Raw genomic sequence first — 11,505 nt, 5'->3', positions numbered from 1 at the left:
TGAGTATCAAGGTTGTATCCCTAGAGATCGGATGAACCTAGAGTTACTACCGTTTGCTATGTTATCTAGTCCGAACAACTCAATGAAGTGTTATGCTATGATTGAATATGAACAAATAATTAATTAAATGTCAGATAATCTGAAAGGATAATGGAGCAACACAGGAAGAGAGCAAACCCAAAGGGGACCTAATTGTGATGGAATTACTAAAGGTGATTATCTTGATTACCAAATTGATTACCCGTGCTTGAATCCTAAAATGAACTGGGACCCTCTCTCGAGCTCACCAAATTCCTAACTCTGGGAACTAAATGTTGGAATCTCTTCCTAACAATTAATCTCAGCACAACATTAAGCTTAGATTCAAGTCTATTAAGAGTTGTTAATCCTTAATCCGACTAGCCGATTAACCTTATCTCTAAGTGTATTAACCAGTTCTTGCTTAATCAAATTCTGACTATTTAATGAATTTCTCAATACCAATTAAACAATCTAAGCAACATTTTACTCAACGTCTCAAGTGAAATGAAATTAACTTTTATTACTGATAAGCAAGAAGGATTACAATTTGGTAACTTAATAATTAAAACAAATCAAATAATCCATCAACAATAGAAACCCCAATGGGTTCAAAAGCTCTAGCTACTCATGTTCATAGTTAAAACAAAGTAAGGAACAAATAAGGAAGCAAATTGAAAGCATGTACACCCTTCTCTTTCAAGTTGCATGAGAAACCCTAATTTTCCAACTCAAAATCTCAAACCCTAATTTGCCTCTTGAATGCTCCCAAATCTTGTCTTGATCTTCAAATCGATGTTGAAACAAGGGTAATCCTTCCTTCAATTAATGAAACTGATCTCCCAAAGTGGACAATTGAAGTCTAGAAACAAATGAATTGAGTGTGTATATTGGAAATCAAGTCAGAAAATCGAACCCTCATTCACTAAATCAATTTTGCCTATATAGTCCCTTCAGCACGACCGTGGTCAAGCCTGTGCTGGTCAGCACAAGCGGAGTCCAGGTCGTGCTGAACCTATGCATTCTGTTGTGCTGACCTCTTCCAGGCCATGCCCAAGCCGGTGCTGAGCCACCATGGGCCATGGTGGAGGCCGTGGTGACTATGGAAACCGTGCCAAAATGGCACTTCTAAGGGTAGCTTCTTGACATTGATGAGCATAGTTTTACACATATTTGCTTGCATATTATTGCGTATGTTCTTAGCAATTATTGTGCTTTTATCCCCAGATCATCTGTGTTTTGTGTTCTTTTGCATTTCAGGAACATTTATAGGACCATCATCGGTGTTTAAGCAATCAATACGTGCGGAAACAGACGAGAATTCATCAAGATCAGACAAGAGCCCGCGTTGCACACATTGAGCACGGCCTGAGTCAAGGCCGTGCTGACCATCACGGCCTAGACTCTGGCCGTGACCAACCATCAAAACTTGGTCTTCAAAACAATAGTTTGGGCACGGTTTCCGTAGCCACCATGGCCTTCAGCACGGCCCGTGGTGGATAACACGGGGAGTAACACGGCCCGTGGTGGCCAACACGGGGAGAAACACGGCCGTGGTGAAACCCTACTTGGTGAGATCCACAGTTTCGGCCATGACTGGACTTGACCATCTTGACCAAAGACGGCCTTGAACACGGCCGTGCTGAGTTAAATATATAAGAAAAATGAATTTTTCTTAGAAAGAAGAAAGGGGGAAGAAGTGACATAGAGCCCTGGCGGCTGGTTCGATTTTTGCACAGTATTGAGTGCAAGAGAGAGTTGCGGGGAGTAAGAATCCTGGAATCGCAAGGTTCCGAGTGCAAAACAGTAGTGGAAGCAATTCAAGAGGCAGTTTGGGAGATTAATCAAAGTGTAGATCCAGATTTGGAGCTGTTCATCCAATTCGAGAGAAAAGGGTGTACATGTTTTATTTTCATTATTCTTTCATTGTGATTGATTTCCTAGATTGTTTTAAACATGAACATGATTAGCTAGATTGATTTAATCCATTGGGATTTCTTTACTATGTTGGCTTGATATTATATTGTTGGATTGTTCGAGTTGGTTTTTTATTCTTCTTGTTTTCAGTATGAATAAGATTATGCATTATTCATGAGACGTTGTGAATTGTGATGTTTAGATTGCTTTATGAGATTGAGAAATCCGTTTGGCAATTGGAATTTTGAATAGCAAGAACTGGTTAATAATCGCTTAGAGATAAGGATAAATAACTAGCCGGATTAAGAATTAACAAAGCTTAATAGAGGCGGATTAAAGCTTAATGCTAATTTAAGAATCAATCGTTAGGAAGAGATTCCAACTTTAGGTTATTAGGTTTAGGAATTCAGTTATCTCGAGAGAGAAACCGAATTCGGTTAAGAATTCATCCACGGGTAGCATAATTAGACTCACCGATCCTTTATCTTTTGTTCGGTTGCCAACTAGTTTAGATTCCCTTTGGGTTTGTCTTCTTGTCTTGATTATTTCACTTATCAATTACTCCTGCATCTCCCTTAGAACTTAGCTCGTAGTTAATAGTTAGTTTAGAATTTATTCATCATCCATTTTAGGTTAATATAACAAAGAACAAAGGAGTAACTCTGGGCTTTCGCTTTCCTGAGGAATACGACCTTGATACTCGCCATTAGTGCTAGACTGCATCGATAGGTACACTGCCTTAGATTGTAGCTAACACGAGTAGCACCCATCAAGTTTTTGGCGCCGTTGCCGGGGAATTGTTTGAAAACTAGAGTGAAATTTGCTATTTGTTAATTTAGCCTTTTTTTTTCTTTTTCTTTCTTATTATTTTATGATTTTTATTTTTATTTGTTTATTTATTTTATTTTATTTGTACATATTTATTTAGCTTAAGTTTATGATTCAGATAGTGAATGATAAGGAGGTTCAATGCTAAACTCAAAATCTTTGTATGACGCATTGGAAAATGAGAATAGGAATCAAGAGAGTGCTAAAAATTGGGATGCCCGTGCATCTTTAGATGCTCGAGTGGAATCGTTTTGTAGGGCTACCAATCAACTCTCTTCTCCTATCCTTTCATCTCAAGTCTTTGTGAATTTTGTTGTGGTTTACATGTGTGTAATGATTGTCCATTGTATAGTGATGTTGCTCATTGTTCTTATAACTCTGAAAAGGTGAATTATACGGGAAGTTGGCCAAATGACTCGTATGGAAGCACCTACAATCAAGAGTGGAGCACTCATTCACCCTTTGGATGGAGCTTAGATGGCCAAGAACCACTAGGAATTCAGCAACTACGTCAGCAGCCTAATGTTGCACCTTCAACTCAAGATGAAGAGTTAGTGTCAGAGGAGCTGATGATGAGGTTCATAACAAGTCTTGAGGAAAGATTCCAACAAACAAAAAGGATACTTGAAGATCAACAAGCCTTGATTAACAACATAGAGCATCAAGTAGGCTTAATCTTCAAGTTACTAGCTGAAGAGCAATCGAGAACTCTATCAAACGCTACTGAATCCGAGGAACATTTGAGCGCCGTCACTTTGCGTTCAGGTGAGAATTTTTCTGGTTTATCTATTATGTTTGACGATGATGCTTATGTGCAGGACGATTTCTTGAACATGGAGATGGAACAAGAAAAGGAAGAGGTAAACATAATCCCTCTGAAAGACTACCAACTGGAATGTACAGTTGATGATGCTGAGTTGCAGTTAGAGGAATTGTTGGTAGATTTTCCATAAGTCCCTTCGATGATGGAAGATGAGCACGAGTTATCCAATGAAGAAGTCTTGGAGGAGCTCGAGTTTCTTCTAGCAAGTGAACCAAGCCAGGGACTGAAGAAAACCATTGACACTCCTGAAGAGATTGCCCAACCATCGATCCTTCCAATTGTTGAAACTCCAGCTTTCAAATTGGAAGAGCCCTGAAACATCATGACTACGTTCAATTATACGAGGAGCGAGTCTTGCCCATCATATTGGCAGCTTGCTTGATAGTCGGGAAGAGGAAATTGACGATTATCCCTCTAAGCGGATATTTGAAGCCATTTGCTTGGAAGAAGGATGGATGGTCGCCAATCTCCACCGTTTGCTTTTCGCCATGAGTCCAGCTAAGAAGACTCATCACATCAAAAAGAAGCGCTTTTGGGAGGCACCCCAATTTTTATCTTTAATTTCTAATTTATTTTTTTAACCTTTTTGTTTTTTGAAACATTTCATTAGTTTTAGTTTTCATATTTTCAGTTTCGATTTTATTTCTTTATTTTATTATTTTCAGATTCTACCGAGGAGGCACTGAATTTCCACAACATCAGCCTCGATGGATGATTAGGGCAGTCCCCTAGATCTTTTTATTTTTCTGCATTTATTTACTTTATTTTTCATACATGTCATGCACTTGGATTGTATTGCCTTTGTTCTCCTAGTTGAGCATTCCATGCGGGGTATCCATAACATTTTACACTGAGGACAGTGTGTTCTTCAAGTGTGGGGTGCTTATGAGTAAACCTTAATCTCTTATATGGATTTTTAATATATCTGAAATTGCTATGGCTAGGTGTTGTGTATTTTTAGGGGATGTTAGGACACTGTGTTTTTATGCACTTGAGTATGCTATTTTTAAGCTAATTGATGACTTGATTTATAGAATTGTAGTTACTTTTCTTTGTTGTTCATTGTCCTTGGAAAACAATTTATGGTGTTTTACCCTGCCGGGTTAAACCGGTGTTATTTAATTATTTTTTTTCAAATTGTCGAATTTTAACTTAGAACGTTGATAATATCATATGCATGTGTTTCTTAAGTAATGATTCAATTAATGATGTTGCGAACCAACTGCACCTAATACCACACCTGAAAGTGAGATTTTGAGCCATTTGAGCATTCATTATACTTATGCTCTTTATATTTCTTGTTTGAGTGTGCATTGTACTTAACTTTGCTTCTAGAACTTGCTTTGTAATGCGTGTTGAAGTTACATGAATATTGTGAATACCATGAGATGATTTGGGCGATTTAGGATTCACCACATTTGACCAAAAGCCTATCACCTTATGTTTCCATTATTTAGCCAGTTTTTGAGCCTTAACCTTTTCTTCATAATCTACACCTATACACTTCAATTATACCATTCTTTACATTTATCTTTCCTTTACCCTTATGCTGGAATTTCTTTCTGTGATTTATTCAACTTTATGTGGGATTAAAATGCTAGTTGCTATGTTGGTAAATTCACTAAATCTTTTTGATATTTTAAATGCTCCCTTTGATCCAATTTGTATTTGTTATTCTTTATGTTTATTCGAGTTGTATGCAGCGGTCGCTAATAAGCTGCTAGTTCATTATTATAAAAAAAACAAAACAAAACAAAAAAACAAAAAAAAACCAAAAAAAAAAAGAGAAAAAAAAAAGAAGAAAAAAAAGAATATTTAATAAACAAATCTCTTTAATTATTTGTCTTTTTATTGGATTTAGAGCATTTGCGAGCATTATTCTATGAAGTAGGGATTTTAGTGAATGATTCTTTTTGTGATCTTAGGCATTTAATCCTTTGAGCATATACTATTGTTTATCGCACGAATTCTAGCACTTTCACACTTCTATCCAAATCTCCGTACCTTTACCTTAGCCCCATTTCAACCTTGGTAAAGACCCTTTGATTTTGGTATTTACTTATTCATAGTAGCGAAGATATGATTTATGAGCAAACTTATGGTGAGCGGGTCTTGTGCATTTGCTTTGAGGGATTTGTTATTCACCTAATATACACTTTGAGCGACTTCAGTGATCCCTGTGAGGCATTGGTTCATGATGTTTGTGTTGAGTTGTCATTTAAGTTACTCATGCATTAATATTATTTCCATTCTTTGTTAATGATTTGTAATTTGATTTATGATTGAGTATCCTTTGAGATGTGTTGAATACTCTCTGTTGTGGACTAGGAGCATAAACTGAAAGGAATTGCTAACTGTAGTTTTATGAGGTGAGTTGTTAATTGCTTGAGGACAAGCAATAGCTTAAGTGTGGGGTAATTTGATGAGCATAGTTTTACACATATTTGCTTGCATATTATTGCGTATGTTCTTAGCAATTATTGTGCTTTTATCCCCAGATCATCCGTGTTTTGTGTTCTTTTGCATTTCAGGAACATTTATAGGACCATCATCGGTGTTTAAGCAATTATAGATCAATACGTGCGGAAACGGACGAGAATTCATCAAGATCGGACAAGAGCCCGCGTTGCACACATTGAGCACGGCCTGAGTCAAGGCCGTGCTGACCATCACGGCCTAGACTCTGGCCGTGACCAACCATCAAAACTTGGTCTTCAAAACAATAGTTTGGGCATGGTTTCCGTAGCCACCACGGCCTTCAGCACGGCCCGTGGTGGATAACACGGGGAGCAACACGGCCCGTGGTGGCCAACACGGGGAGAAACACGGCCGTGGTGAAACCCTACTTGGTGAGATCCACAGTTCGGCCGGCTGGACTTGGCCATCTTACGACGGCCTTGAACACGGCCGTGCTGAGTTAAATATATTAGAAAAATGAATTTTTCTTAGAAAGAAGAAAGGGGGAAGAAGTGACATAGAGCCTTGGCGGCTGGTTCAATTTTTGCACAGTATTGAGTGCAAAAGAGAGTTGCGGGGAGTAAGAATCCCGGAATCGCAAGGTTCCGAGTGCAAAACAGTAGTGGAAGCAATTCAAGAGGCAGTTTGGGAGATTAATCAAAGTGTAGATCCAGATTTGGAGCTGTTCATCCAATTCGAGAGAAAAGGGTGTACATGTTTTATTTTCATTATTCTTTCATTGTGATTGATTTCCTAGATTGTTTTAAACATGAACATGATTAGCTAGATTGATTTAATCCATTGGGATTTCTTTACTATGTTGGCTTGATATTATACTATTGGATTGTTCGAGTTGGTTTTGTATTCTTCTTGTTTTCAGTATGAATAAGATTATGCATTATTCATGAGACGTTGTGAATTGTGATGTTTAGATTGCTTTATGAGATTGAGAAATCCGTTTGGCAATTGGAATTTTGAATAGCAAGAACTGGTTAATAATCGCTTAGAGATAAGGATAATTAACTAGCCAGATTAAGAATTAACAAAGCTTAATAAAGGCGGATTAAAGCTTAATGCTAATTTAAGAATCAATCGTTAGGAAGAGATTCCAACTTTAGGTTATTAGGTTTAGGAATTCGGTTATCTCGAGAGAGAAACCGAATTCGGTTAAGAATTCGTCCACGGGTAGCATAATTAGACTCACCGATCCTTTATCTTTTGTTCGGTTGCCAACTAGTTTAGATTCCCTTTGGGTTTGTCTTCTTGTCTTGATTATTTCACTTATCAATTACTCCTGCATCTCCCTTAGAACTTAGCTCGTAGTTAATAGTTAGTTTAGAATTTATTCATCATCCATTTTAGGTTAATATAATAAAGAACAAAGGAGTAACTCTGGGCTTTCACTTTCCCGAGGAATACGACCTTGATACTCGCCATTAGTGCTAGACTGCATCGATAGGTACACTGCCTTAGATTGTAGCTAACACGAGTAGCACCCATCAACAATTCAGCACGGTCGAAGTCCAGGCCGTGGTCAACCCTCGAAATGCTAGTCCTTGCTCAATTTGATGAATTCTGGTTTGTAATTACGTGTATTTCCCTCGATTGCTGACAATGTCCTTCGATAACGACCTGAAACGCGAAAGGAACTAAAAGACAGGTGATTCTAGCATAAAACGAGATAATTATGCACAAGAATGTAAACAATTGGGCATGTAAATATGTATAATATGATGCCTATTAGTTCTCATTACATATGTTCCCAAGGTTTGTTTATAGTCGATGTTTGATCAAGAATTAAATATTGGTCGTTGGATATTGATCAAACACTCGAGACTACCATAATATATTATCACTTCCTTATGAAGTAAGCAATCTGTCTCATGAGATTGAGGAATAGAGATTCCAAGATAAGCAAAAGCAAAAAGCACTCCTTAGATTGACGAAAATTCCTTTTGTAAGCCTTCTCCATCTTTTACTTATTTTCTGTGTTATGATTACTTTACATCAATGAAATCCTTGGTAGCAATAAAAAAAACTTTTTTTGAGATCAATAAGATCCGTGGTAGGAATTTAAAAAAACAAACTTTTTTTTTATTCTGTTGCACCTTTTCTTATATTCTAATATCAATTCCCAACAGCAGTATTAGAGCCTCCATTGATTAATTTAGTCATAATGGTTGCATAATTATTTATTGATCAAAAGCATACAAATTTGGAATTTCAAAGCTATTTTAAAGATTTCATTGGTTGTCATATCTATATGTCAAATGTTTGGGTAATTCTTGTTGCATATGAATGCTAAGGGATATAACTTATGATCTGAAAGTTTTTATAAACTTTGAATCTCGTTTGATTATGGTTTGGGTGCTGAGAGTCCATGCCTTGCACGTAAACAACATATGATGTGATCGTCAATACCTAATCTCTAATCAAGTTTAAATCGCAAATTGATTGAAATAAATTCTGGGTAATTGTTACAGTAAATTTCTTTGGATATGTGATGTTCAAAATTCATTCAAAATAATTTGGAATTGGATTCTTGATGATCAAAGTAAAACTATGAACATACTACACATCTAAGGGTTTATCATGTGCATGTGTGTTTGGGTTTTGCTTTGATTTGTGTTTGGACAGTAATGAATATGAGTTAGAAGATGAATAATGAACCTTAGATTTCTGGAAATTTAAGGCTTAATCTTCATGAATACCATATATGCACACAACACACATATCAAGTGATGATTTCATAAGTTATGCTCACAATATGGGTTACTTATGGGACTCGGCATGTATGTGTGTTTTTGGTCTAATGGCAAACCTTTTGAGGAAGAACATCATATCTAGATCATGCATAAGATGAGTTGTTGAAGCAAACTTGAAGGTTGATTTAAGTCTTGATCATGTTCCTTCCATAGTTGCCTTGTTTTTTTTTTTTATGTTTGCCATGTGAATCTTGACTATCTTGAATTGTTTGATAGGAAATTTGATTTTCTTGATAATGGATCTTGATGAATCTTGATAGATCCAATTATGTATATATACTTAGTGGGTTTAGTGCTTAATTGTATGTTTTACATACATAATATAGTGAAAATATATGTTTTTACCTCACTTTAGCTTCATTGTCCAATTTCAGGTAACATTAACCAAAAAAGAGGGAAAAAAATGGAGCCAAATACTCACAAATGGGCTTAAATAAGACTATTGTTGTCAGTATCCAAGAGCGAGATGTGTAGACTGGATATTTTGCAAAGCCCAGCCGAAATTTGCATGGCCTAAGGGTAATTTAGTATTTTGTATTATTATTAGAATTTATGTTAAGAATTATTATGGTATAATATTTGGTGGAGATAAGGATATATAGTCTTATTTTGAGTATATTTATCTTTAAGGAGACTTATCATGGTGGATGACTCCTTTATATATATTTTTGTAAATCTAGTTCTAAAGAGGAGGAGGAGATGTCTCTCGTATCTGCTCTGTGCTACATCTCCTATCTACTCTGTGCTACATCTCCCATCATTATTTGTTCACTAGCCTTGTCTTTGCAAGTTCTCTCTATAGTTTATCTTCTCCAAACATTTATTTTTAATTTTTCTTTTCTTTTAAGATCAAAGAAGGTTTTTAAGAAGTGAAGAGTGAGGATCAATCATCTTCCTACCTTAAAAAAATTCTAGATCTAGAGGGAGCTTTTCTTCTCAGTCTTGTTTTTATGTTTAACTATTTAATTACCATGATCATTGGATTAAATATGTTAGGCTAGTTTTCTTTAAGTGTTTAGTTTAGCCTATTTACTTTGTATGAACCTTGTTATCTTTTATTTAATGAATGATTTCTTTATCATCATATATTTATTAGTTTCAATTATTATTGTTGGTTGACCATCATATTAATTCAATAATAACAATTGTTATGAAAATATTTAGGTTGAATTTATTAGAAACATCATCTTTACTTCAATCTATGTTGATATAAGAAACTTTAGTGGCATCATTAGCTTGAGTAATTAAAGGAAAAGGAACATCACCATCTCATTCATTAGATCTATGCTTAAGGTTAAAACAAGGGGATTCCTAAGTAATTGGCTACGCTAAAAGTTGTCTTTAACATATAGTTTCATTAAAATCATATCATTGCATATTTCTTTTACTAGTTTATTTTATTACTTTATGAACCTCAAAGTCTTTCAAAATATTGATTCAGAGTATTTAAATTTACTTTTATTTTTTGTGTTGATAATTAATTTTTATAATAAGTAGCCTCGTAGTTCTTTGAGAGATCAACCTCGAGGTAAATTTACCGCTTTACTATAAGAACAGTTCGTGCACTTGCGAGTACTAAGTTAGACATATCAAGTTTTTGGCATCATCGCTGAAGAACTGTGTCTAAATTTTATTATATTGATTATTGTCAAAATTGTCTTATGTATGTTTATTTATTTTCTGATTTATTTTGTTCATGTGTTTATTGTTTTACTTCTAAATATCATTTTTAAGTTTTAGATCTAAAATTCTCTTTTTGGTTTATATGCCTAGCAGAAAAACTAAATCAGATGACTCATCAATTCAAAATCCATACAACTTGAGATCAACTATTAAAAAGGTAGAAGAAGATCAAGAAATGAGTGTGAGTTTGTGCCATAAAGCTAGAAGAGGAAATTGAAAAAAAAAAGTTAAAGAAGAATTAGAGATAATAGCAAACCCATAAAGAGAAGTGGCTACGCAAAAGCAAATGGCCATGAAGGATTATGTTTGGTCTATAATTGGTAACACTACTTCATGTATAGTTCTAAGTGATGTATATAAGAATTATGAACTAAAGAACATATACTTTAATATGCTTCCTTTATTTTATGGTATCCCTAGTGAGGATGCATTAACTTTTATTAGAGAATTTTATGTCATAGTTCATATTTTTTCATTATAGTGAATTAATGAGGATCAACTAAGAATAAGGTGTTTTTCTCATTCATTAAAAGAAAAAATAGAGGCTTGGTTAATGACCTTGTCTCTTAATTCTTTAAGAACTTAGGATGAGGTATATCAAAAGTTTATGAGTAAGTTTTACTCACATCAAAAGACCAAAGAATCAGAGCAAAAATTTCTAATTTTTATCAAAAGAACATTTGAATCATTTCATGAAGCATAGAATTGCTTCAAATTACTTTTATTACAATGCCCGCACCATGGATACCCACTTCTAGTGACCAACCGATCATTTTATGATAGGTTGACGCAGGAATATGAACGTATGGTTGGTAATCCAGCTGGAGGTGCTATGTTAGAAAAGACAGCTAAGGTTTATGATATCTCTGAGATGTTAGGAGCTAACACACAATAAAAGTTGTGAGAACAAAAAGAGTAGGACTGAATGAAGTAGTAGATAGTAGTGAGATGACCATGCAATTAGTTGACTTGACCAAGCAAGTTAAGATACTTCCTTTAACCAAAAAAGCACAA

At 35.3% G+C, this 11,505-nt stretch overlaps 1 non-coding gene across 1 annotated transcript; it reads right to left on the bottom strand.

Annotated features, from left to right (window-relative positions):
* Positions 1-11,130: 11,130 nt before the first annotated feature.
* Positions 11,131-11,238, bottom strand: LOC112537157. The gene has a single exon (XR_003081064.1). It is a non-coding gene; the product is annotated as a small nucleolar RNA R71 (small nucleolar RNA).
* Positions 11,239-11,505: the final 267 nt, after the last annotated feature.

This window comes from Ricinus communis, chromosome 4 (genome assembly GCF_019578655.1).
Source record: "Ricinus communis isolate WT05 ecotype wild-type chromosome 4, ASM1957865v1, whole genome shotgun sequence".
Taxonomy (NCBI): Eukaryota; Viridiplantae; Streptophyta; class Magnoliopsida; order Malpighiales; family Euphorbiaceae; genus Ricinus; species Ricinus communis.
Note: the sequence above shows the minus strand (reverse complement) of the source record. Positions and strands in the feature narration are given on the sequence as shown.